We start from the raw sequence: 25,637 nt of genomic DNA on the forward strand, positions 1-25,637 counted from the left end.
AAGAAGAGATGGTATACACACACACACACACACACACACACACACACACACACACACACACACATAAATAGAGTATTATTAAGCCGTAGAAATGAAATCTTGCCCTCTGCTACAACATGGATGGACCGAAAGGATACTGTGCAGAGAGAAGTAAGTCAAACAGAGAAAGACAAATGCCATATGATTTCACTTATATGTGGAATCTAAAGAAAATAAACAAACAAAACAGAAACAAGCCTATAGACACAGAGAACATTTTGATGGTTGCTAGATAGGAGGGGGGTCAAGGGAGTGGGTGAAAAAGAGGACAGGATTAAGAAATACAGATTGGTAGTTACAAAATAGTCATGGGGATGTAAAGGATAGCATGAGGAATATAGTCAATCATATTGTAATAATTATGTATGTGTCAGATGGGTACTAGATTTATCGAGGTAATCACTTTGTAAGTTATATAAATGTCTAATTATTGTATTGTTTACCTGAAACTAATATAATATTGTATGCTTAGTGTAATTGAAAAATAAAATATATATATATATATATTAAAAAAGATAACATTACGAAAACTAAGATACGATCATACTTGACATTTGAGCAACATAAAATAAATATAGCTGGAGAGGCATGAAGGACATGAAAGTAGGAAAGAAGGAAATAATTGTTCTACATTTAAAAAGCAGCACTTGGCTACTATAGTAGAGACCAAACACTTAAACATGGAGCAGTAAGAGATTATACAATATGAGAAGCTTATTATGTAGCAGGTATTTTATAATCCACTAAACCCTAAGGCTAGACATAAGAATGAGCAATTTATCATCAAAAAGAAATGGTATATGTTGGGTAAATGACATCTGTTGCCTGTCACCAGGAGAAGAAGTCCCAACACTTCTGCCCACTGCAGCTTGGTATCCAAGTCACCAAAAAAAGTATGGCATAGTCAAGCACTGGATAGAACACTTTACTCACATAGAGAAGAGACAGGGCAAAATTAATCAGTAGCAGGTGTAGGTTCCCCATAGCCAGTGTTCATAGAGATGTAGGTCTCTGGCTGCTGACAAAGGATAATTGTCCTGCACGCACCCCTCTCCTTCAGGACAATGAAGGACCTCGTCCCTGATCCTCAGAGGAAAGATGTAGTAGTGGGGTTAGTCAGGTACCATATGACATACATGCTTAAGTAGAACAAAGGAATATATATCGGGTAGTCATTGCCGATCCCCCTCCCCCCACACACATTGCTTCCTACTATTTATTACAAGATAGGTGATCTTACACGATGTGTTTTACACATTCTCATATCAACTGACTTATGGCTGTGTTCAACCAATGAATATATGATAAAAGAAAAAAACATGGTATTTCTCCTTTTCTTTTTAGCTTCGGGTTATATTTGATAGTAATAGTTTACATCTTCAGCTCTCACTCTACAGACCCACAATCAGCTTCCATTGGTTGATTCTTGCTACTGACCTCTAGTAACTCAGTCTTCTTTTTTCTTAAATTTATTGGGGTGTCATTGATTAATAAGATTATATAAGTTTTAAGTGTATAATTTTCATAATGCATCATACGTATACTGTATGAGGTCACCACCCGAAATTAAGTCTTGGTCCATCACCATATATTTGACTCTCTAACACAGTCTTTTTCCTTTTGTTCCCTCCACACTAGTAGTCCTCCCTATTGCTGATAATCACCGGGTTGTTTAAAAAATATCCTGCTTGCTTTCTCCATCACTTTATAACCAGTGTCCATCTGGTTTAAATGCCAAAGTAGATTATGTTAACCTATTGGACTCTGATAGATAACCACAAGATACTAAGATGTAGGTCTTTGCGGTGCAGAAGAACTATTAGAGTCAGGTATCAGAGGAAGTAAACCAGAAAAGAGGATGTGATGATCAGACTGGGGAAGATTGAAATTGGGATTAGGGGAAGTCGTTATTGATAATAACTATCAAGTTTAAGCATAGAAATTAGTTTTAGAGATACTTGGAGAAAAGTATCATTATGGGAAAAGAGAAATCATAACTGAGAAGTCAGGGTACTAAAAAGAACCTTTGGGGTGATAGTGAAATCACTAAGAATTTTGACAGAAGTCATGTTGGTGAGAATGCATAAAATCCTCAAGGGATGATGACCAGACACATTGGCGACTTCAATTTAAATGTGTAGGTGGTTTGGTTTAAGGCTGGATTTAAGGCTGGGGAGGTAGTTGTTAGGGAAGAGAGAGGAAGAATCGTCTAGAAGCAGTCATGGAGAGCACTGAAGACAGCTCTTCTCCTCCAAACTCATTAGTAACAGAAACATGAGAAGGCAAAAACTAGCACTTGAGAAATCTGCTAGAAAAGCAGTGTCTTCAAGGGAGAGCAAGATTTTAATTAAAGAAAGAGGGTGAAGAAAATGTCAGAAAGCATGTTGAAAATATGTGCGATTCTACTGATGTATTTACTATGAGTTCCAAAGGACTCAGTGGAAGGGTTTCAGAATTGGGGAACAGTGAGAAATGTGGGTCAGAAAAGCAGATGTATTGACTCATACAGGAAAGATGATCCAGGGTTTGGGAGACTGATGGAAGTTTTATGTTTCTTGAGGGGAGTTGGTTAGATGGGCTAAAGGAATTTTTATTTGTTGGTCACAAAGCAGATGGTAGAGTTATAACAGTTGATGTTGTTGATGGAGGATAGGGTGAAGGTGACTGTAAAGTGGCGGTTGATACTATCTCTTCAGTTCTCCTAGTGAAAGTATGGAAATTGAGAGAGATGATTCTAAACCAAATGTATAGAATTCCTTTATCCTGCCATTAATCCTGTTTATGGAGTTAGGGTGAATGACTTCTGCCTCCCAATTTCCTGGTATTACCTTTGCTGTGATCTGACATATATTACCTTCTGAGTGAGTCTTTTCCAATTCCTGCAGATGAACAATTTCTTAGTATTTATGAGTTACCCAGAAAAACTGGAAATGTTCACAATATTTATCCTAATACTTTCAGAAATAAGTAATGCAAGATATTGAAGGAAAAAAAAATAAATCTAATGGAGCATCTGATTTTAGTTGTTTACTGTTGAAATTTTAAGAGTTGTGTTAATGTCACATTGGCCTCTTGTTTTTCACCATTCACTAACTTCATTTATTTCCTGATCTCTTTTTACTCCTAGATACTGCCAGACTTGTCATCATGAAATCCAGGTAGACCAGGACAATAAGCCATTCACTAAAATATTATGATTGACAACATCATGATTGACAGCTATGTAAACCTATAATTAGTCTCATTTCCACCAAGATGACTTCCCACCATATGTTTAGAATTGCTGAAAGATAACCGCGGGGATAGGCATTTTATAAACTTTATATTGGACAGTGTTCTGTTAGCACCTGAAAAAGCAAAGTATCTATAGATTTGCTACTCTGCTATGTTTTTGTTTGATTCATTTTATTCAATCTATGATTATCGAATGTATATTTTGCTAGGTACTTGGGATACAAAGATGAATTCAACCTTTAAAAGTATTTTAATAATGGCTCTTGAAACTTTTAAAATGCTATCCACATTATTAGTGCCATAGATTGCTTGTTCGAAGAAAAGCATTCATTAACTCATTCATTAATTCTTTCAAGTACCATACATTCTTAGTAATGTGCCAGAATATATAAAGACATTAGGAATAAGAATACATTATACTATGTCTTAAAAACCTATTTTTCAATTTATAACTTTTTGACTGGTTCTCATTATGTGGTACTATATTGTAATTAAAATGAAATTTGACATGAACGACAAACAAAATATAGTACCTCATATCCACAAATACATTGTTATTGGCCTAGTACCTTGAAGCATAAATGAGTGCATTTATTGAATAAACAATGTTTATTTCAACTACATACATTTACAGTTACTTTATAGGTCAATTAGTAAAGCAAATGGCAGGTTTCTATATCATACGAGCCATAAGAGAAATCTTCCCCAACAATTCAACTGCTTCACATGTATAAAAAGACATATAACTTATTGTACAGTTTTAAAGAAAGATTTTGTGAATAAATTTATCATTTTAACTTCTGTAAGAAAACCGATGCTTGCAGAACTTTGGTAAGTAATTCAGAAGCTAGTATCTTGGGCATTTGGATATGATATAAATTTTGGTCAATAATTTAATTAGTTGGATGTGAATCAAATTTACATTTGCAGAAGTGAGATTATCAAATTGTATGATGTACACATTTCAACACTCATAGTGTTTGCCAAATTTCTCTGCAAAGTGATTATTACCAATTATATTGTTATCAGGAATATGTTTTCCTTTTCCTGTATCCATACTAATACTTTTATTGACTGTTGTTTTCTCCCCAATTGTGGGATATAAGATTATATCATTTTGATTTTCTTGATTGCTAAGGAGGTTGGACAATTTTTCCTATGTTCATTAGGAATCCTGATTTCTTCCCCTTATTATCTTTAAAAATATTTTTGTAAAAATTGACCATGGATTTCTTTTTCCTATTAAATTTGTGTTCTTATCCATATATATATATATATGTATATTTTTTTTTTCCTACTAATTCCTTGTTGTTAGTTATATGGGTCACAAATATCATTTCTCAGATTGTAGATTGCATTTTTTCTTTATATATGCTGTGTCTAACAGAAATTTTTATTGATGTAATTGTGGCTTTATATGCAATTATAAAAAATAATACAGAAAAGTCCTATGTACACTTTACCCAGTTTTGCACAATGGTAATATTTTGCAAAACTATAGTATATCGAAAACAAGATATTGAAAGTGATACAATTCACAGCTCTTATTCAATATTCTTTAGTGTTACTTATACTTGTGTTTATATAACTTTATATAATTTTATCACACGTGTAAGTTCTTATATTCATCAACAAAGTCAAAATACTGAACAGTGCCATCACTGATTCACTGTTAATTACATTCAAAAGCACAAAAAAAGAGAATTAAATTTCTCAAGACTGATAATAGAACCATAATAACCAAAACCACAGAAAACGTGTTTTATAAATAAGCAAAGTTGTAAAATAACAAATCAAAACAAACATTACAAATGTTTAAGTATTATAAGAAAATAAGAAGGAAGATTTAAAAATAAACAAGTAAAGCCAAGTTTAGAGCAGCTTGAAAAAATAATTATTGAACTAAATAATTGTGAAAAAGTATAGAGGGATAAAAAATGAGAACAGTTAACAAGATATGTATAAGAGAAAAATGGAGCATGGTGATTTCAATGTAGATAATGATTGTGATATGCCAGAATTGATCATATTTTTTCTCAATTCACGTTAAAGAAACACATCTCGAGTAGAATGAATCTACATTTTGACATAGATGGGAAAAAACAAAACCGAAACAAAAAATGTAAAGCTCCTGAAGAGAAATGCAAAATACTATATCTGAAAGATCAGCAACAATTGGATTTTCAGAAGTCATAGTAAATGCTAGAATCAAAATTAGAAACAGATGAAATAATTATCTTAAGGAGTTGAATAACTCTAAGACGCAATCTAAAATTTAAATCCTAAATTATTATTGAAGAAAAAGAGCAAAATATAACTGAGAAAAATATTAGCAAAATACATATCTCATAAAGTACTTAAATCTAGAATATATAATGAACATTTAAACACAATAATGAAAATAATATGAATTCAAATAACACTCTTAAAAATGGACACAATATTTGAACACTTTGCCAAAATAATTATATGAATGGCAAATAAACATACGAATAAATGCTGAGAAAATGCAAATTAACACCAGAGTTAGGTCCAAACACACATGCACTAGAATGGTTGAAGCTAAAAAGTCTGAAAATAAAGTATTGGCAAGAATGTGTTGAAACTGTAAATCCTAGACATTGCTGGTGCAAATAGAAAGTGGTATGATTGCTTTGGAAAACTGCAGACTAAGATGAACACAATTATCCTTTTTTAATAGATGAGGAAAATGCATGTTTTGTATTTTAGTCTCGTAAGACAGTGAGATAGATTTACACAAAAGGCCTCAAATATTTATTATCTCAATATAATAAATATCTTATTGCCACCACCAACTGCTATTAAAAAGGGGAAATAAAAACACTACAGCTAAAATAATTTATCCAGGTCCTTACAGCTAGGTAAGTGGTGCAGACATAATATAAACTCCCATTTTTCTCTAAATTGTGGTGTGGTGTAGAATGTTATATCTAATCAAATTTTCAACAGTTGCATAATGTTTTTTAGCCTTCAACAACAGAAAACTCACTACACTACAAATTATGCTTAATAATTTGGTAAGGTAAACAGAATAAAAGATATTTCTTTATTTCAAGATTTTCAAAACTTACTTTGTGTCAATGAATGCACTAAGAAACATATAGTAGGTAGCAACACTTATTTGTATTTTAGTACAAAGAATACAGTTTTTATGAACCTCTTTGCAGGACTAACGGAGTTAATTTAGACTATCTTCAATATTTTGCTGTAAAATATAATTATAATAAAAATCAATTAAATTTTCAATGTTAAAGCTTAGGATTGAAGAAGTTATTTAACATATAACAGAATGTTTCTAGTTCTCCAGCATGGAAAATAGTGTTTAATAACAGTGTTTTAAAAATATAAGTAGAACCCTTTACAAAGTTTTATTTCACACACACACACACACACACACACACACACACACACACACACACACACACACACACACACACACACCCCCAAGCATTATTTGAGCATTATTTTTGTGTTGTGAAAATTAGACTATACTGGGATAATTTGGCATGTGCTACAGAACCACCTGAGAAAAGATTTTTTTCATTCCTTACTTTTCAGGTTTTGTTTACAACTTAGAAAAGCAATTACTAGGAAGTATAAAGAGACCTTTAAGCAAAGCTTATTCTAGCAAGATTTTAAGAGTAAATCCAAACTATAAGAAACTGAATTCTTTATGTCTCTAATTCAATATAAAAATATTTTTCACTTCTTTTTCCTACTGTATTGTAATGGGCAAGGTTATAGTTTCATAATAAAGAATGCAAAGTTTGGATCAATATTTCAAAGGTTATTTCTTATATGTCCACTGGGGGTTAGCAGGAGGCCCCAATTTTAATGAACATTCAGGGACGCAGGAGGACAAAAGCTTCATCTTTACACATTCACAATTTCTGCAGCAAGGAAAGTTGAAATATGACACTATCAATCAATTCTTCCTCCTTCGACTGATATCTGAGACTTTATGTCTGATTTCCTTCATCAAAGCAAACCTAGTGGCTATGACTATCTTTAAGTGATAGGAAATTGCAGTCTAATCATTTGCCTGGGAGGAGAACCAGAAGATAATGTGAACGCCCCTAATGACCGTGATCAACAGCTCTTTAAACTATCTGAAAAGAGTTTTAAAATGTTATTCCAGATTTAATTTTTCAAAAAATTTAATAACAAAATGATGTAAATATTTCCCAAAAGTTTCACCATAGATTGGTTTGTGAAGGTACATAAAAGAAATAAACCTTAAATTTAAGAAAGTTGGTTTCTGATTTGAAAATGGAGAATGTATTTAAGAAAATAGATTTATACTGCTGAAAATTTTAATATTAGGTCACCGTGGAATTCTTTGGTGACAACTTTTAAGAAATTATTTTAAATGATGCACCATTTTCCATGTGTGGAACTTTAAATAGAGCTCAATCATGTTTGGTGCAATGGATAAATATATTGAAAGTATCCAATGATCAAATATGCTCAAATATGTTAGTACCTTACACAAGAAACAAGAAACGATTCTCAGAACATATGGGAAATCTTTATTTGAGGCATGTATTCTCTTTGGCAAATCTTAACTAATATTAAATATGAAGAAATAAAACATTTGAGAAAAATATTATTTAACTTAGTCATAAAAAGATATGAATTTGTATGTAATACATGTAAATAAATTTTAAATGGTAAGAAAAGTCTAAATGAAATATCATCCTTCAGAGAGCTGGAATTTGTTCTTATATAGTGATGTAGTTCCAGCAAGTATAAAAGTGCCTGGCTAGGCACTTTATAAATGTATATAGCTTATGCTGATGAATGAATGAAAGAATGGGTAAATCACTGAGGACAAAATAAAGTAACATTTTTTTTGATGCAGTAGAAGAGATTTCAGTATAGATTAAGGTTATTTTTATTTGCAACAGTTGAGAAAAAAATGAAATATTAGCAAGTGGTTGGAATCATTGGACATTTAGGTCTAGGGGTGCCTAATCAATATTTGATAAGACTTACAAAGAAGCTTTGAAAAAAGTTTTAAATTGCTGTCTTTTTGTGTTTTAAAATATAATGAAGACAACTAATACATGCTTGCAATTATATTATCTACTCATTACTTAAGCTGTCTTAGATAAAAACAAAGAGAATAAACTATGAGTGTGTATGAGGCAAAGAGTTAAATGCCAGTAAAAATAAAGTCTTCATTATTTTTAATGGCACACATGGAAAAAAGCAATCAGAAAAATGAAAATGGCTCTGAAATTCACCCACCTGATTGAATTATATATATATTATTTTTCACCATGGGGTACCTGGCTCAGTCAATGTTATTTTCAAGGCTCGGAAAATTTTTATGATGATGCTCAAAGTCTTGGGAAGGTTAGGCATTTGTGGTAGGATCAAATTAAGCTCTAAACAGAAATCAAGGTGTTAGCCTGTATATGTAATGTTACAGGAAGAGACAGACCTCTGTCTAGGAAACAGAATTAATTGTAGGATAACTTAAGCTCTAGATTATCAAAATCTATCTTCCTTCTCTTTTTTCATACCTTGTCTGTTCCCCCTCACTCATACAGCTCAGTGCTCTGCTTATTTTAAACATAAAAAATTGTATTTGTTAAATAAGTATTTATTAAAAGAATGCGTGGAGTGGTCTGTCTATAAACTCACATTTTGCCAAGCAGAAAGAGCTTATTCTTTCTGGTATTTTCCATACATATTCCTTAAGATTTATACAGAATCCTGTGGTATTTTCCTTCCTATAAAACTTTTCTCATATAGTTTTATCTAAAGTTTCTTAGAGTGCTAAAATTTGATAAAAGCAATTTTATAGGAAAAACAAAATTTCAACTATAGTTTATAAATTATGTGAAGAGATAAAGAGAAAATTTAAAAAAAAGCTGAATAGATCAAGTATTGAGTGGGAATATATACTGATAGAACTTTGGAGTAAATAGTAAATTGAAAAAGTATGTTCCTTATGCTTACTAATGTAATTCCAAGTATACGTCTCAGAAGAACATTTTTGGAAACTAAGAAACATGTCAAAATGACAAAAGGAAATTGAATGAAGCACCGTCTACAATAATGAAAAAGAAGATATAACCTAAATGTTCATAGAGGAAGAGATAATGATTACAAAGAACACTTACTGGCTAAAAAATTCTACAGCAATTAAAGGAACTAAATATAAATGTAATAATGTTAAAGAATCTCTGAAAAATTACTAAGTAGGAAAAAAAAGTAATATAATATAGTCCATGTCTCATAATGCCATTTAAGTAAAACTAGGAAAATATAAAAATAAACCCATAAAGTAATACTAAATAAGATCTACTGCTGTTCCTGAATAAATATAAATGTTTAAAAATTGACTAGATGTCTACATATTAATCCTATATCTGGAAAAGTGAAAAAGGACCTAACTGCGTCTTATATACATTGGATAATTCAGTTTCTTGAATAATTTGGACATTTTAAGGAAATACCTATTCATGTACCATCGATACAATATAAATGCATACACAGGAAAAAGGAAAAAATATGTCAAAACATTAATAATGGATAATTCTGGGAAACTGGAATGAGTATTTTTATTTTTATAAGTTTTCATATTTTTCAAAATTTCTAAAATAAAATTGGAGAGGGTAAAGGAATTATTACTGAAATTACTTTATAACCTCCCTCATCTGCCTTCTAAAGATTTATTGAGGATCAGACTGGTAAAAAAAAAAAAAAAAAAAAAAAATGACTTCCATATTGAGTTAATGGTATTTTAAAAAGAAAACAAAAATAGGAAGATAGAGAAGTAAGAAGAAAAAATAAAAGTCCATGCTCTTAGAATTTGTAAGAATGTGCAACACTTTTGAGTAAATAATGAGAATATATCTTAGAAAATATTAAATTTATATTATTGCAAACACTCTTCTAGGTACCGCTAATGCCAAATAGGTAAGTAGAGTAAAATAAGGCAACGCGTAACACGTACAATAAAGATAATTATTATAAAAAATGAGGACCAATAATGTTTGTTATACATGGAGTTTCCTAACTCAGTCTGATATATGGAGGGAGACAGGAACATCAACAAACACTGTAATCATAAGGTGATGCTAGAGCTGAGACTAGAAGAGCAAATTAGGAATTAGCCAGGTGATCCTGAAATGTAGCAGAAGGTATAAAGTGACTGAAGAAAATCTGAGTTCCTTGAGAAAAAGAACTGAGTCCTATTGATTTTTTTATGCCACAGCCCCAAACCTAGCAGAATAGGAACAATTTGTGTTTTATGAATAAATCAAAGAACTAGATGGCCATCTCTTATAGCTCGTTTTCTATTTACAAAATGAAAATAACATAGTTTGTGTAAACCAAATGAACGTTTAAGAGTGACAAAATTAGGTATTTCTTAGAGTAAAAGGAATATCCTATTTCAAATTTAACATACTGTATATAAATTTTTAATTGTCCCTTCACTGATAGAAATTCCAATGCTTTGAATATAGCCACTCAAAATTTATACTTATATTTGCCTTAAATGTTCTTCGATAAAATTTACCATTAAGTGAATTTCAAGGCATTTTGATATTTGTTATTTTAATAATATGGAGTAATTTCTAAAATACTATTAAACTACAATATATCATGTTCATTTGCATGAAGTTTCACAACTACAAAATGATGTGGAAGATCACAAAATAGACGTGAATGGTATTCATATTTTAAAAATGAATTGTTTATAATGAGAAAATTGAATTACTTATCATAAAATATTAGAACTTTACTATTTGATTATTTAAATATCCAGTGTTTTCAATCATTTTGGCAATGTTAATTCCTATTCTGGTAGTGCTGCCAATGAAATTCTGTGTTTAAAAAATCATTATTATTCTTCATATATAAATTATTAAAATTAAAAAAAGTTTTTTCTTCATTGAATTTACCTGCAACAATCAGCAAGGATTTTAAAAGTCTTTAAAGTAATTTAATTACTAGGAAGGAGTTAGATAATGCTATAATTGTCTTTTTAAGAGATCTGTTATTCTTATGTATTTTATTTATTTTTATTTTTTGTGAGCTCTTTTTTCTGAAAATTATTTATTTATTTTTTAACATTTTATTTTTTAATTTTTCCCCCTTCCTCCTCTCCTCTGGTAACCACTAGTCCACTGTCCATGTCCATGAGTCTGTTTATCCTGTTCATTTGTTGCTTTTAGATTTATATCCCACATATAAGTGATATCACGTGATTTTCAACCTTTTCTGTCTCACAAAATATAACAAAATAACTTAGATCTGTAACTGTTAGAATCATTACAAATACACTTGGACCATAGAAAGGTTGTGAGATATCATAAAGCTCCAATGATTCTCTGGCATATACCTGAGATGAAGGTACCACATCCTGAGGAGATTTTAACTGTTCTACCTAGCAGACATGAAGCAAGAATTAAGTAAAAAAGTAGTAACAATATATTTGTGGATCACTATAATTTCTCTATATAATTTTTAGTATTGAAGTCTACCCTACTTAGAGAAATACAGATACAATTGAATCTCTTGTAATATATTCATAAGATCTTTTTATCCTTTGCCTTTCTTGAAACTTTTATTTCTCAGCCAAAGCTGAATTTGTCCCCCTAGTATTCATGTGGAAACCCTAACACCCAATATGATGGTATTTGAAAGTGAGGCTTGGGAGGAAATTAGCTTTAGATGACATCATGGGGATGGGGCCCTCATGATGGGATTTGTCCCTTTATAAAAAGAACTTTGCTAGAGTCTTGCACTCTCTCCCTCTCTTTCCCGTGTGAGGACACAGTGAGAAGGCAGCCATCTGCAAGCCAGGAAAGGAGCTCCCACCAGAACTCAACCATGCTGGCATTCTGATTTTAGACATCTAACTACCAAACTGTGAGAAATAAGTTTTAAAAGAATTATAAGGAGCTAAAAAGAATTATGAAAAATGATAAATGAAAAACATAAAGAGAATATGAGAATATAGATAATAGAAAATAGGAAAAACAAATGTAAAATTTTTAGGCTTAACAAGGATTATGGAGAAAACAGTAGATATGAAAGATAGATAAGGACATCCAATATTTGTAGAAGTTGATTCCATCGAACAAAATAGAAATAATGAAACAAAGCTAATGTTTTATAATAAAAAGAGGGTTTGAATCTTTATAATGAAAAGAGAGTATCATATCCCAGGAAAAAAATCACCTTGAACAGTCAACACGAGTATACCATAGTAAATTTACTCAACATCCAACATAAAATCCTATAAAAAAAAAGATGCTACAGGCAGTAAGGTAGAAAAAGAATGTTATTTAGATTGATATTAAAGGGAGAAAAAGGGCTAACTTTTCTAAAGACTCTTGTAAGAATAAAATAAAAATAATCAAGGGAAGAAACCATAATTCAAGAAGTTTATATGAGTCAATTAATCTTTCAAGGATAAAAGCCATAAAATATTTTAAATATACAAAAATACTTCTATGAATCCTTTCTGGTAAAAGTACTAAAAAATGGACATCAACCAAACAAAAGATTTTAGAAAAACCTCTGGGGAGAGGGGAACTGTGGAAGCATTTTATACATTTATCTATAGATGTAAAATTAAAATAAATATGAGGCTTTGAGTAAGAACTGGAAGGCATGTGGTATATGCCTTAATGTAGAAATAATATAAATACCACAGTTGGAGTTCAGTACAAAAAACTGAAAGTATGCTCATTCCTCACCTTTCTGATAATAGCTAACATCAAAAAAAGATAGAACTTAAAAACATTTCTTTAATCAGTATATTTATAGTGGTCAAACTAAATTTATAAGAAAGAAAGAATTTCACATTTGATTTCAAAGTACCCTTACTCTTTGGTGTATATCAGAGATAAATGTAAAGCAAAGTGATTCATAAAGATTTTTTCTTTTAATATGCAGATACGTAGGTAATTTAAATATAAAGAAGCAGAGGTCATTATATCAAAAACAAACAAGGGTGCATTCAGGCCAAAAAGCAGTAACAGCAACAAACTAGAGCTCTTTATAATATTAAAGTGTACAAATAACACTGCTGATTAAATAGTTATGAACATCTACATATCAAATAGGGCTTCAGCATAAACAAATCTATAGGAAACACAAGGAAAAATAGAAGCACATTAGTAGAGGATATTTAATTTTGCCTCTCTGGACACAAAATATCAAAGAAACACAGACTATACTTAAAGATATAAAGTATATATGATTTTAGTAAATAGTGAAACTGAGTCTGAAATTCATTACCACTGGCATTACAGATCAAGCTCTTTACCAGCATCCTATATGGTAATACTAGAGTGCCTCCAGGCTGAGGCAGTGAATACATATTTATATATTTGTAGAGGAGATGAGAAATCTCCCTCCTGATGAAAACCTAAAATAAATGAAATAAATAAATAGATAGATAGATAGATAGATAGATAGATAGATAGATAGATAGATAGATAGATAAGTGAAATGAGGATTGTTGGAACCCTAGTCTAAATTCTAGGGAAATAGAATCTAATGGTTATACTTTAGGTTATGAGATAATACTTATCCCATGATAACCTGGTGGGATGCAGGACAGGATTAGGTTAAAATAATAATAATAAAAAAAGGCTGTAATCAAGGAACCCCAAAAATCTACTCTGAGTCCCATGTAGCACACATGATAATTTATTCAAGATCAATTCAAAAATTATACCTAGAGTTTTCTTGATATGTCCATGCCTTTAATGTCATCACAATCTATTTTGCTTAAATGTCACCTGTGGAGAAAAAAACTAAGAAAAAATGTCTTTTTACCCAAAATATTCATCTTATTTTTCATCCACGGATATGTAGGCATCATAATGAAAAGAACTTCACAGAAATAGTGTTTGTATAGTTCATGTAAGAGAGAGTGTGTGTGTGGTTCTCCTCAGTCTTATGTATTACAGCACTTCTAGATAGCTTCTGGAAATCACTCTCTGTGTTAATTTAATACAGAATGGGGGTGGAGGATGTTCTGTCTAATCTCTAGTAAAATGTTAACTTTGTAGTTTTTTAATTTTAACAGATGTCTATTTTTTCTAAACTATAAAGCACAATAAAATTACTATTTTAGTTTAAAAAGAAAAAATTCAAAGCTAAATAAACTCTTTAATTATCTCTGTTACTAATAGCTTATATTTCTAAGATAACAGAAGGAATGTGATACTTATTTTTTTAGAAAAGCAGTTTAAATTGTAATAAATGGCAAAATTAAATATTATTTACAGAATTAAAAAGAATTCACTGTAATTAAATATGTGACATTTATTTCTGTTTATTGGAAAACTACTTCAATATGAAACCCTTTCCCAAAATAATTTCAATTATACTAAGTGGAGACTGGGCCATGTGAGCAGCAGAAAGAGACTACGTTGGTTTTATAGCATCTGTGAGAATAATGATGGAGACAGCATTTAATTAAACCCAAAATCTCTGTGTTTCTGGTGCAAAGAAGGAAGTAGTCTAAAACCTTCTAAAATAGAAAAATATTTGTATTCTCTTTAAAAAATGAAGCCACCATTTTTTTCTTTTATATTTTCCTGAATAAATGTTTTCATAGTTTTTTTTTTTTTTTTTTTTTTTTTTGTAAACAGAAGTTTCTATTGGCTATTAAACATTAAACTACCAGGTCAGAATCAAAGCAGTCACGATTAGAGCTGTAGACTTAGAGGTGAAGATATACCAATGGGTGAAACCACCCAGGCTGAGTAAATAGATAACAAAAATAGAAAAGCTGGCAAACAATACAATTCAATGAATGTATACTTAAGAAATAAAAGAATCTTGGAACAATGTGCATTTCTCACACTTAAACTAATAGAAAGTGTTGTAGTAAATCATATGCTTGATTTTCTAATACACTGTGTATGGAAGGAAAAAAATCCATTTAAAAGTCACATAAATTTTGCATCATACCCGAGTTACCTATTTTAAAATAAAAATATGAATAAAAGCAAGATCTCACATCAATTAATCACAAATAAGTGAAGTAGAAAGATCATCATGAAGTATAAACCTTGTAAAAAAATTTTAAGCTGCCTGAGGTAACCATAAATTTGAGGAAGGATAGGAACCGTAAATACAAGCAGGCTAACTCATAGATGGCCTCAGTCATCCATATGATTTGAAAATTGATACCTAAACCTTTTTATTAAGTTAGCAAGCTCTGAATATCAAAACTTAAACAGTTCTCATGTGGTAATTCATAGTAGTAGCATAGAAAACTTCTAAGAAATAGAAAAAATACATTTGAAGTAGATCATATATTACAAACAAAAGGCTTCAATAAAGCTAATTATCTGTAGATTTTATATTTAGTAATATTTTATTCAATCAGGATCTCAAATCTTTGACAAAAACTTTTTGTCTACCTTAAATACAAATCCAACTAACGAAATAATAAAAGTTTTAATTTGTCATTTATATTTCTGTTTTGAGATACTTTTACATGTAAAGCAAGAAAATAATATTATTTATATTGAAAACAAGTAACATAAGCTTATTAGGCTAGAATATATCATTATGTATCACCTTAATACTTCCTCACACGAACTTTTCGGTTTTTTTTTTGCTTTAGTTATCTTTGCTTCATTTTTAGCTTTTGAAAAAGGAGTTTTACAAACCTCAACATACAGTAAATTAATTTGGCTATTAGTTTCCAAATCTACATCCATGCTGTGAATTGAGAGAATTTAGAAATATAAACACAATCTTTATTTTTTGAGAATGAACAACTATAAAACAATCTGTATATATATTAACTGGTTAATGACTCAGAAAACTACATATTATATCATATTTATATGAAATGTCCAGAAAAGGAAAATATATAGATACAGAAAAAGATTGGTGATTGCTTTGGTTGAGGTAAAAAATGAGTGAGTAGACACAAGATTTTTCTTTGTGGTGATGATAATATTCTAAAACTGGATTGTGGTGATAATTGGGCAAATAGTAAATGTGCTAAAAGTCACTGAACTTAAAACTGATGAATGTTATGATATATAGATTTAAACAGGAGGTTCATCATATAACCAGGTATTCTTTTCAGAGATTAAAATAAAAAGAAAAATACTCTCCCCACCTCAAAAAATTAACCTCATAGGAAAACATATATCTCAATTCTGTTTGTGTTAATTTTTAAAATTATCAGTTGTGATGAACAATACTAGTTTTAAAATAATATAAAAGATTGTTTAAAGTTTCAGTCTGGTGAACTATGCCCAACTACCACTGAAAATAAAGGATGGTTACAAGTACCAGCAAGATACAACACACAAGATATTTATCTAATGATAATAATTTAACATATGCAATTAACTATATAGTCTATTATCCTTGTAAACCACTAAAAACAGCTCCTGAATAATTACTAGACTTTGCCATCCTTTAAACAATTCTACAATTTTGAAATGTTTTGAAGGGCTATCTCAAATCAACAGTTAAATGTAATGCAATTGTGAAAACTTTCTATTAGATTTTTGAAGTTTGATAGATGTTCCTCTAAGCTGTTAAAATTTCCTTCAGTTACAGGAGCAATGTATTTCCCCTGCTTTTCTCATTTTATTGTAGAAAAAAAATCAAGTGCATTTATAACTTAGAAATGATTTCAGTGACCCACAGCAAAGACTAAGGACTGCAATAATTGTTTTAACGTTAATAATGTTTTCAAGCCACAAGTGTTTTGTTCTTTTGTTTGTTTTATAATTGCTATTCTTCTCCTACAGAAATAAAATTGATCACTTTCTTGTCTGAATTCTGACTTGTCCCTTCCATTACAGAACTGGAAAAAACCTTAAGGTACATTTCAACAGCCACCTCGTAATAATCTGACTATTTTTATTTGTTTCTCTTACCCAAAGACACAAGCACTAATAAAATTAAAGGGCATGAAATAGCATGTTTACAAACATATCCATGGTTCTTTTTATTGCATCTATGTAATAAAAAAATGCACAGAAAAATATACCTTATAAATAAGTGATCCTTTAATGAGCATTAAAAATGGTTTCTTACTGAATTTTGCCTCCTTAATGTATTAGACAAAATTCCAGTGTATGATGTATGTCCACAGACATATGTCTATGTTTATATATATGCCAGGCTGCTGATAGGTGGCCAGACCTGTCTGTCAATGTTAGAGCATGGTTCCGAGCCTCATTGTCTTTCATTTTTGTTCATCGATATCTCTGTGTCTGTATCTGCTTGTCTGTACTTGTGCTTATCTGCCTTTCCACTCTTCCATATCTCTCTGTGGTATGTTTCTGGCTGTCTGTAAGTTTGCCTTTCCCTGTATATTGGTCTGATCATCCCTGTCCCATTGTCGGTTCCTATATGAAAATCTGTCACCACATCTGTTTGTCTCTTAGCCTGTCCCTGTTTACATATCTATGGGGCTATATATATTTGTTTGTAGGTATGTGTTTGCCTATCCATGATCCTGTCTGTCTGCGTATACATATATGCAGAGTAAGATTTTTCCTTTAGTGTAGATTTAGCCTATTCTTTTACCGCCAAGGTCTATGTGAGTATTTACCAAAGGTTTGGAGTAGCGAGGAGGGGTTACAAAATGAAAACAAGACTTGAAACTAATGCCAAATATAACTGCTCTCAGAATCAAAAAAATAATTTATAATGACTTATACACTTCAGAGAATTCTTTTTATGGGCATAATCCAGTTGTCAGCATTGTCCTTAGGATCCAGCCCACATCTATCCCCATTGACAACCTAGAAATAATTATCTTAGCAATACTAACCTTCATTCCTTCATATAAATTCCACTGATTCTTATAAAGATTTTACTTTTCCTAGAATATTCTCAATGTTGACCCCACAAAGATAATCCAAAGGAGGAAAAAAAAGAACATCCCTAGTGGAACATTTTCTAAAGTGTGAATTATTTCATAAGGAATAATGCTAAGTAAAAGGAGGTGGGAGAATTCCAAGAACCCTGGATGGGTTTAATGCTCTAATTCCTATATATTTCAGGGGGTGTTGGCTAGTGAGATGAGAAGATGCTTCTCAATATTCTGCCTCTGAACTAAAGATCTGCTTTTCAAATCTTCTGTGGTAATATTTGAAAAAACAAAAACAAAACAAAACACAAAAGCACATGACAGTCACAGACAGGTACACAAATGCTTTCACACACAAACTCACATATCTCCTCCCATACTTCTTGAAAATAAATAAAATAATTTTTAGAGAGCCTGTTTGAATGAAAATAGCCAAAGAAATTTTACTTTGGTTTGACGCTACAATGTTCAGGAACCTACTAGAGCCTAAAATTGCTGGGCCTATTATGATAATTTCTTAAACAATAATCGTGTTTTATTAAGTTTATACATATATATAAGCATATATATTAATTATTAGAAATAATAATTAAAAGCTAGAACTGTTAAAATTAGTTATTTGCATTGATCAGTTTTGGCAGATGATTGACAATCTTCCACTTCATTTTTATATTTCTTATATATGGACACCTGACAATATCACAAGGATTCAATTGTGCAAATGAGGTGACAGAAGAATCATTTATGAAGTAGGTCAACTGTATTTACATCATATGGCAGTGCTGGCCTACTTTTCAAAGATGTTACACCAAGTTCAAATTTGGTTAGAAAATATGATTCAGCTCTACAAAAATACTATAGGCACATCTGGTATATTGATAAAACTAAAAAGGACAATCCAGGAATTCACACAACATACAACATATGCTTCTTAGAATTTAAGCAGAATTGCCACCTGGCAAAGTTTTCATTCAAACAGGTCCTTCTACACATTCAAATCTCCCACTTATTGATACTGTTAAAATAACTGGAGATAATAGTTTATTTCTACACAATTGTCAGTTTTGTTTTTCATTATTTTTCCCATATGACATGAATTATTAAGTTAATCAACTTATTTACATGCAGAATTAAATATAAAATTCCTGTGAGTTTCAAAATTATACCATTTTGTTCTTTAGATTTTCCATGATAAATCTAACTTCTTTATCTAAACTCACTATATAATATTTTAAAGAGAAAAAAGTTCTAAAAAGATAAGTAATGTCCTATATAAGAAAAGACAAACAGAAATTACATACTTAACTAAAAAACTACCATACTTACTATATTCACATAAAAATGTGGGATTAAAATAAGCATTGTGTGATTTCTTCTCTCTTTCACCTGATTTACTATTAACGTATATTTTTAAACATTTTTACATCTGTTCTTTCAGTAACATAAAACTCTGCCACGATCTGAGAGTCGCAGTACAGTGCCAGTGGTTAAATGGCCAAAGATTCTGTATTCAAAACTTGGCTAATTACCTAAGCTACTTATGCTAAATAACCATGGGCAGTTGCTTCATCTCTCTATGTCTGGATTTCCATATCGATAAAATAATTGTAATAGTAGTTACCTTAAAGGTTGTTGATAGGATTAACATTAGAAAATGAATGCTGTGTATAATCTTTAGCCCATAGATTGTATTCAATATGCAAACTGCTATTATTACTATATATTTTTCCAGATGCCATTCTAACATTAGGATCCATTAAAAGTGAAAATAAAATAATAAATATCCATCAAATTGAGGTATTTGGAAGGATTTTGGCAGGAAAAGAAAAGGATCAAGTTATTATTTTAGGATAAAATTCGATAGTGTCTTCTTCAACACAGACTATCTTATGCAAGAACATGGACGTTTAGGACTACCTTTTGCCCAGACTTTGGAAGGCATGCAAAATCTTTCATGTTCTCGTATAAGAGTCTTTAAATTATGCTCCTGGCAAACATGACTCATAAAAATGTTTATTTTCTTGTGTTTTTATATGTTTGCTTATTTTGTTTTATTTTGTTTTACATTTTTAAAGGGTAATAAGGAGGAGAAGGAGAAAGAATATGTGACAGAGACCTTCACAGGAAAGTTTACAGTCTCTTTTCTAAAAGCCTGAGGAGGTTATATCTTACAAAAGAACCAGCATTTTCTTTGTGTCTCTTTTATCATTTGTTTGTTAGTATACACAAATTGAGACATAAGGTGAGAATCACTAAGCTTAGAGATATCTACTTTCCCATTAAGAATTTGCTGAGGGAAAAGAGCTCACGGAATTGGTGGCTAAGCTTTTTAAGGTTATGTCAAAGGGGAAAGGATTAATTAATGAAAACATTTACCTAGGGGAAGCCATAGGCAAAAGAAGATGCAGATGAACACAAATCTGTGACCCCACCGAGGGGATCTAAAATCAAATTGAATAACACAAAATCTAATATCAGGGGCGGGTTAGAAGATGGTGATATCATGATGCAAACAATAATACTCAGTACCATCTTTTAGTATTTACAGGAAAAAGCCCCTGGAATAATATTTTACTACATGTTGTCATTCATTCCATACCACCTTATGAATATTATTATTATTCTCACACATAATTTTACAGAATAGAAAACTGAGTTGGAATTAGAACACAAGTACTAATCTCCCTAAGAACTGGGTCGAAATCCAAAGTTGGGAATCAAAAAGCAACAGAAGAACTTCAAGGATCTTTTGGGAAATAAAGTCAGATGCCCAAGCCTTTCTCTTACTACTAAGTAGGTAGATTCATAGGTTTAAAGTAGGATTGGCACTGACCAAATAAACTGAACCAAAAAAAAAAAAAAAAAGTGGAAAGGGTAGGTACTTGCTTTTCTGTCCACATTTTGATTGAATTAGAAGGTGCCAGACACTCTCCTACAACACTTTCAAAATAATTACTTGGTAGTTCCTTTTTATAAAGAGGACTTTTGTTCATCTACTTATAAATTCCAACACAAAGATATATAAAACAGATTTGTGTTATGTTTAATTTATCTCCCCATATTCTGACTCTGAGAAATTCAGAGTCAGAATTTTTCAGCAGTCTTATAACCCAAAAAAGGAAATTCTAGCTTGGATTTGCTTACTAGTTTGTGATTCATACTCACAGTTAAGGTCAACATCTGGCTGGATTTAATATTTGCATTTGACAATTTAACTCTCATTACAAAATGTTTAGAATGTTTTTCAAAGCAAAGCTGCCTCTTATTTTAAAAATTTTATACATTTTATATAAAATTTTTTATATATTTGCTTTGTTCCCTCAGGGGTGGATGTATGCTTGAACTACTCTGTGCAGTGGGAATTTGAGGACATCTCACTAGACAAGCCACTGTAGCAAAATAAAATGCAAATGAAAGGGACAAAGGGCACAGTATAATGAGCTAGAGGATTTACCGTCTCCTATTTCCATGTCCTTTAGAAGAAGGGAAAAGTGAGAAAATGAGATATAGTTCTATCTGCTTTCCCTGCTAAGTTATGGTTGATAATTTAACTATTTGAAAACCATGAAGAATATGCCAACTAATTTCTCAAACTAATTTTAATTTCCAATTTTATTAATGCATGAGTAATGCTTTATTATTTCTATAGATTACTTTAGTGCCAAGCAATAACTATATGCTCAATACATTCATACTACTAAAACTGTTAAACAAATGGATATGGATATGATAATATACAAGTTCACACACTCAAATACACGTGTATCATTGAAGAAAGATAAGAGTCAAGGCAGTTTAAATAGAAACACCGTATGTGAAACCACGATAAAATGCATTCAAAAATAGGTACTGGGTAGTGAGTATATATTGTACACAAACTATGTGCTTGTTACTGAATGTGCATAATCTCTACAACCCACAAGAATCTAAAATGCAGGTACTGTTATCACCATTATACATCTGATGAGATAGAGGTACATAGGTCAATTAACTTACACAAACTTGCTTAACAGATTTAAACCTAGTTTGTGTTACCCCAATCTAACATTCTGTCTACAATGACACTTTGACATATGGAACAGAGTTAAGGGAGAATTGGAAAACCACTGGATGATCAGTCTGGGATTTTCAGTAGAGTTAACTGCAAATCATTGACTAAATGTAGGACATTTCATGCCTTATATGCACATAAATTGCCACTAAAGAGTCAGCCTTAATTGCCTTGCTCTGTGGGCACCAATTAGAAGTCCTGAAATATTAATAAACTGGCTGATTTAGGAGAAAATACTATTACGTGGTCTCTTTCTGCATATTGCTTTGAAGCACCAAACATATCATGGGCACTCAATAAATATTAAATATTTAACAGCAACTAATAAAATGAAATCATGCTAATATATTCTGCAACGAACTCATTACAAGATAAAGGAAAACAAGTTATAGTACTAAACCTGGAAGTTGAGCAGATTTAGATAACTGGGTAAGTGAATGAACCCTACAGGGAGGCAAGACACACTAACGATGTGGACGAAAAGGTTAATAGGAGGTCGGAGTGATAAAAATTTTTATTGCAATTTGGCAACTCAAACTGCCCTTCCTGACATATGTGTTCTACTCATCTAACATCCAAAATGCAAATTAAAAGATATATTACTAAGCTGTTGTCATATTATTCCCATACCCAAAAGTGAAGTGATTTCATTATCTATTGGTATTATTTTATTTTGAAAGAACATAAAGTATGTTCCCTGAAGTTATCCGTTTTTTTTTTTCCCCTGTGTCCTCTTTTTACAGAGTCTGAGATTTTCAGAAGAGCCAGTTATAATATAGATGTTAAATCACTTTATCTTTTGGCTTTCATAAGTCACTAGATTACAAAACTAAGATACCTAGGACTGTATGCAGTTTCAGAGAGCATACTTCTGTAGACTTAAATTAGAGCTGCAAGTTGTTGGGGGAGAAACCAGCCTGAAAGCAAGCTCACTCTTTTTTGTTTTCTTGAGTAGAGGGAAAATGTTTCGTAAATGAGAGAAAAAGCTTGCCAAATGGAGAAATCCATAAGAAAACCTTAATTTACATCACTGTTTTTCAATTCTTGTAAGATTAATAAAAGAAAGAAGAAAAAAAAAAGCCCTTTGAAGTATTCTGAGGACTCTATTCTCTTTCCTCTTTTCCTTTTTTTCTTTTTTCTTTTTTTTCCTTTTACAATCCTTCTGTGGATAATGAGCTTGAAGTTATTATTTGGGTGACTCAATCCTCCTTCTCCCTTTCCTTAATTTTTCTAATAGTCTCTCATCAAACACTCTAAAGAAATTAGAACACATTTAACAAGTGCTCTCCTGAAGCTAAGCCACCATTTCCTCTCCCAAGCCTGTGATTAACCCACTAATGGGTCCACAAACTCTGTGTTCCAGTCGAAATACAGCAGGTACACAATGCTTCAGGTCAAATACACCTGTTCTTTTACCCACTGTAATAATCATTTTTAACATGGAAAAAATATCATGCCATGGTAGGTTTCACTGAGATTATTTACACAATAATAAAACTCTTAAAAGCATCAAAAGCCCTAATATCATATTTTACAATATTTAGTTTTCATACACTCATTGTGATTAATATATGCTTGTTTTCTATCCTACACCCCCACTCACTCAGACACAGAGCACCCCTGTACACGCACCTTTAACTTTTAGGGAACGGGCCCAGAAGTCACCCTTTCCTGTTCTAATATATCATAGACATAATAAGTTAACTTTCGCTTTAGGACAAGGCTTTCTCCATTTTTATTGGTTTAATTAATATTCAGAAGTTTGGCAGCTTCTAACATTTTACTTTGCTACACAGTTTTGTCTATTTCTATCTTTGAGGTTTTTGCTTCACAGAACAAAGTTGAATAATATATTTTTATAGTTTGTATTTATAACTAAAACTGCAGAAATTAATTTTGATAAGATTCTTCTGAACTCTAAAAATATGTAATGCCAACAAAATACGGTGGTATAATATTCTCAAGAAGACTCCTACTGGAGTTTCTATCAATTAAATATATTTCTCATTCATATATTTATATAGCACAAACATCAATGACACTGAGATGAATATCAGCATTTGAGATAAAGTTTGTATTTAAGAATAAATATATAGAGAAAATATCAGGATTATGTGAAAGGATTAAAAAAATATATAGGATTGAGTTTCTAAAGTATGCATTTCTCTTCATTATACATTGCAGCTACAAAAGAAAACCCTCAAGAGAATTAATATAAACTTATGATAATGCAGCCTGCAGTATGGTTTTGTTTTGGTTTCGCCTGATTTTGCTGACAATGCAATTAAAACTCTACCCTACTGATCTTTAGTAAAGAAATCAGATTATTCACCTATAAACATGCAGCAATAAAGTGTCATTCTTTAGTCAATACTGACTACTTAACATCTTTCTTTTTTTCACAGGTTTGGATCTCCAGCTCATTAGATCATTATCTGATAAATAGGAGAGGATAATGAATTGAGAAAATAACCACGTACCTTCAGAGAAAACCTGCCCGATACCAATAATCCATTAGAAAACTGGCATTATCCTCTGATCTATTGCCCGCAAAGCTATGACTTGATGAAGAGTTTCATTCCCTGGGCTCAGTTCTCCAGAAGAAAATCAGCACAATTTAAATATTTCTTGGAATGTGACAGCTCTCTAGATCCCCGGTTGCATTCTGTTCCCCAGGGATGACAATCTGGTGTTCCTGTGTGCATAGAGCAGTGAAGATGAATTGAAAATGCTTGAGATAAATTAGGAATGGCTAAGTTAAAATTGTCTCTGCTCCAGACTCTCTCATCTGCAGTCTGTAAGCCTGTTTTTCTGTGAAAAAGCTAGATGGCAGGCTGCCTCAGTAAGTTCTTCTTAAGCGACACAGAGCATTTTCAATGAAGAAAAATTTTCCCATTATCTAAGCTAATGTGACTGCTGCTAAATCTAGTTTTTAAAGTGTCTACTGGCATGAAATTTATTTTCACTATTGGTTTCTTTCAAACTACAGTCTAGAATCTATACTACCATGCTATATCTATTTCTATCATAGAAACATTTAAAGTTTTCAGCTAAAATATTAAATCATATCTCTTTTTGCAGTTTTAACAATCATTTATGTATTGGAAATCTTTACTTTGGGTCCTAAAGCCATTTTATTGCATTTTATAACATGCAGAAGGTTTTGTTTTAAATTGCAGTACTTCAATACTGCAATATATTGTATATTTTATTAACAATCACTTACTTTAATGAAGTTCCACATAGATATGCATTATTTTAAAATATCAGTTAAAATGCAGAAGTTATATAAAAATAGAAAAGGGGAATGCAGAATCCTAATCTGTGACCACAGAAGTAAATACTGATTCCTTGAATATCCTCTTAAAGAAAATAAAATGTTCCAAATAAAACCAAGTTTCATAAATTATTCCTCTTCTAAATTACAAGCCATTTTTGAATTCTGTTTATTTCAAGTGG

The 25,637-nt window shown here is 31.2% G+C and overlaps 1 protein-coding gene across 1 annotated transcript in view; it reads right to left on the reverse strand.

Moving 5' to 3' along the window:
- The window catches only part of MGAT4C (MGAT4 family member C), a 625,909-nt gene extending 601,057 nt beyond the window's left edge, over window positions 1-24,852 (reverse strand). Inside the window, exon 1 of the mRNA XM_006923806.2 lies at window positions 24,659-24,852. The gene's annotated coding sequence lies outside the window, so the exon portion shown is untranslated. The remainder of the gene's footprint in view (window positions 1-24,658) is intronic.
- Between the last annotated feature and the right edge of the window lie 785 nt (window positions 24,853-25,637).

This window comes from Pteropus alecto, unplaced genomic scaffold (assembly GCF_000325575.1).
Source record: "Pteropus alecto unplaced genomic scaffold, ASM32557v1 scaffold76, whole genome shotgun sequence".
In the NCBI taxonomy this organism is placed as follows: domain Eukaryota; kingdom Metazoa; phylum Chordata; class Mammalia; order Chiroptera; family Pteropodidae; genus Pteropus; species Pteropus alecto.